Raw genomic sequence first — 4,200 nt, forward strand, 5'->3', positions numbered from 1 at the left:
CCGTCACGGCCGCGGCCCGCCCCGGGCACCGCGAGGTGCGTTCACAGGTGCAAAAAAAGCGCGACACAGGGGCAGCCCCGGCGGCCGCCAGCTGGGCTGCGCGCCTCGCCGGCCACTCCCCCAGCGCCGGGTTCTCTGTGATCCTGCCCGATACATCACGAGTTTCCGATCTGCGAGCTCTGCCCAACTTCAGTGTCACCCTTTTCGCGTTGACTCGAGGTGTGGTTTGGGCGGAATGTGGGGAAATTCCTCAAAAAAACATGCGGATTCTTTCAAGAATAGATTTAGGGAAAAACCCAAGGTGCCTTCGTTGAAGAGTTTCAAGCAGCTGACGTCAAAGTAAGGGAGTGAGGAGGTAAGGGCGGGCTGGAGGAAGCCTAGGCGAAGTGGGGAAGACTGGAACTGGAAAGGTGATGGAGCTGAGTGGAAGCTTTGAGCAGGGGATACTAAAGTCAGTGAAGAATGAGGCATAGGGATACCAGGTATATTCTTACGGGACATCCCCGAAGGAAGGGGTGTAAGGGTGCGTTGTGAACACCAGCGCTGACCACACACGGTGCTCAACACCTCCCATCCCCGATCATCAGAACATAGCGGTGAAATTCAATTTTAAGTCCCTCACTGGACCCTTCTAGGGACTGTTCCACACATATAGACCTTTACTACAGCCTTTATTGTGAAGGATTCATGTACGTAATGGATACATCTATCATCTTGCACATCACCAAATATACCCTACTTCAATTGTTCCTGGCCGTGGCTACAGCTCCACAGACCAAACATGCCATTCTGCTGTGCTTTGTGTGGATTTTTTTTTGACAAAGGTAAGAGATGAAATATGCTATTACAGTATTTGTGAGCTCGTGAACCACGTACCTCAGTTTTCTTCCTGATGTCGCAGGCGATGTGGCCGTGCTGGATGCTTGTTTTGGCCTGATGGGAGGGATGATACAGCACTCTGAACAAGCAGTTGGGAGCAGGGGAGGAATGGCACCGTCTCCCTCTGCAGCACTGCCACCATAAGATGCCTGAGGATCTACAGCCTTGGGGCTTGAGTACTTGGCTCAGTGTGACCTCGCTGGGCAGCAAAGTCTCGGTCTGAGCTGTCCTTGAGCTGTATGAAGAAGGCACAGTCCTGGCCACGCCCCATGTGCTACTCCTGTAAACACATCTTGCCCAAACTGATGCCTTGTTAAGTGATTTTTTTATTTTTTTTTATCCTTTACAAGTTCTTTTCAAAGACAACAACGTTTGTTAAAGCAATTGTAATGACTGAGTCAAGTGCAATATGCATCTATGGATAATGTTATTGATGTATGATAATACTAAAAATGTTAAGTTTCAGAAACTACTGAAGTCATTTTCCACAGGCAGACTAGCAAATAATTTCCTTTATGTGCACAGCTCTAAAATAGAAAGGTGGGTAAACAAGGGTGTAAATAGAAAGCTTCTTCAAAATTTTCTCTCTTCTGTTTTTTGAGACCTTTAACTCATGTAGGCTATAATGTGGAAGGCCTAGATAATGCAGACTGCAATTGATATTAATTAGGTTGACTTATTGTCCTGGTTTTGGCTGGGATAAATTTTCTTCTCAGTAGCTGGTACAGTGCTGTGTTTTGGATGCCATATGAGAATACTGCTTGATAACACACTGGTATTTTTGTTGTTGCTATGTCATGTTTGTCTTAAATCAAGAAACTTCTTGTGTCTCATGTCCTGCCAGTGAAGTGGTAGAAAATAGAAAAACTGGTAGGGAGCATAGCCAGGGCAGGTGACTGAAACTGGCCAAAGGGATAGTCCAGACCATACGACATCATGCTCAGTATATAAGGTGGGGGGAAGAAGGAGGAAGAAGGAGACATTTGGAGTGATGGTGTTTGTCTTCCCAAGTAACCATTACATGTGATGGGGCCCTGCTTTCCTGGAGAGGGCTGAACACCTACCTGCCCATGCAAAGTGCTGAATTAATTGTTTTGCTTTGCTTGTGAGCATGGTTTTCCCTATCAACACACAAGTTTTTTCATTTTCACTCTTCTGATTCTCTCCTTAATCCTGCTGGTAGGGGAATGAGTCCCTGCATGGGGTTTGGCTGCTGACTGGGGTTAAACCATGACACTTGTCCACACATTACTCAAATATTTCAATGTTTTCTCATCTTTGGATAATACTGACACCAAGTATTTTTGGTTTGTTTTTTTTTTGTATAGTGATACTTGCAGTTATGAAGGGTTCCTTTAATTTCCAGGTCAGGATATGTGTTTTGGACACAATGTAGATGCACAGTATTGTAGCTACATAGTTTCAGGAGTGCCAAAGATGAAAAAGGGGACCTCTTTTCTCAACAGAGAGATGCCAGTGAGGGTCTGAGCCGAAAACTACCGCCTGTTCGCCGTTCTTTTAACCGGTAACTCCACTAGGTGGTGCCGTCAGGAAAGTTAAGGGCACTTTACACTGTTTTGGGTTATAGTATTTCCATTATTGGAACTCTTAGGAATAGAAGCTATACACCAAGATCCTGAAGGGCTGGGTGCTGAAGAAACACTGAACAAAGTCTAACCTGAGTGCAGTGATTGCCAGTGGATAGTGGCCCTTCAGAAAGCAAATTTTGGAATAATAGCCCTAGATAAATATTTAAACATTTCACTGTACTGCAACCAATACCTTGTCTGACCCAAAACATTCCACACTTAATTAGTTCCTGCAGATTCTTTTAGATAACAAAGTACAAGGTGGAATTTGTGTGGCAGAACGCTTGTATTACAACATACTTTATGGCTTTTATAATAAGGCAAATATGCAGATAAGGGAAAGGCTTGTAATTACCTCTCTGAATAGCTGCAAGGCAATGTTATATTAAAGGAAATGGGAGAAGACTTGATAGACATGCTGGTTCTGCATTCTTTCTTTTTGGTTAATGTGGTTCAGTAAGTCACTTTAGCATAATTGTATTTTTGCGTTGTGCACAACTATAAATGTAGAGGGATAAACAAGAATTTTTTATTTCTGAATACTGTAATTTAATTTTTTAAAAATTATTTTCTTTATGTTTAAACCTTAGTTCTATGGTATCCAGCTGCAAATTTTGTGTTTATGTAGAGATGAGCTCTGGATGTAGGTTTTTGTGCAAAATATTGAGCGTTTATCACACCAGATTATTCAACCCAGCAGTGCAGTTTTACAACTTTCCCGAGCCTTTACTGTCCTCCTCGGGGCCTCTGCTGGCAGCAGCCACATCCATAACCACAGGTGCCACAGCACAGTGATTGGCTTCTGGCATGAAAACTCATTTCCTTCCACTTGAACCACTGTTTCCCACCACGCTGGCGAGATGAGATGGGAGGGCGTCCCCAGCCCACACACTTCCCTCCAACTTCCAAGGAAACAACAACCGTAGTTTAGAAAGTGATCCGATTTTTCCACTTAAAACCAGGAGAATCTTTACCCAGAAATAGCATATACACAGCATTTTCTATTTTCAGGCAACCTCTTAATTGAAAGGATTGTGTGATCACACCACACAGGGCCGTGACTCCCTCAGCCCATGCACGGACAGGGTGGTGAGCACGGGAGAGTTGGAGTGGGTCCAGATGAGGGCAACAAAAATAATTAAGGGCCTGGAGTGTCTCTCACGAGGAAAGGCTGAGGGAGCTGGGCCTCTTGAGCCTCGAGAAGAGATGACAGTGAGGGAACATCATCAATGTCTATCAGTATCTAAAGGGAGGGTGCCGAGAGGATGGAGCCAGGCTCTTCTCAGTGCGGCTGAGCAAAAAGACAAGAGGCAACAGGCAGAAAACTGATGAACAGAAGAAGTTCCATCCGAATACGAGGAAGAACTACTTTACTGAGCACTGGAACAGATTGTCCAGAGAGGTGGTGGAATTTCCCTCACTGGAGATGTTCAAGAACCACCTGCCCTCAGTCCCATGCCAGGTGCTCTAGGATGACCCTGCCTGAGTAGGGAGGTTGGACCAGATGACTCCCTGCGGTCCCTTCCAGCCTGACCTATTCTGTGAGAGCCCACGAGCGGCGGAGGCCGGTGGTAGAGCAAACACGAACCGAGGAAGCTCGGTTTCTTCAGAGCCCGCTTGGGGCTTGTTCCAAAGGCTCCCCAAAGCCGCGCAAGGAAGGAGAGGGGAAGCTGCGGCGGAGGTACAAATCCTCAGCCCGGTCTGCAGCCCCCGAGGGACAAAAGGGGGGGGG

This window comes from Parus major, chromosome 3 (assembly GCF_001522545.3).
Source record: "Parus major isolate Abel chromosome 3, Parus_major1.1, whole genome shotgun sequence".
NCBI classification, from domain to species: domain Eukaryota; kingdom Metazoa; phylum Chordata; class Aves; order Passeriformes; family Paridae; genus Parus; species Parus major.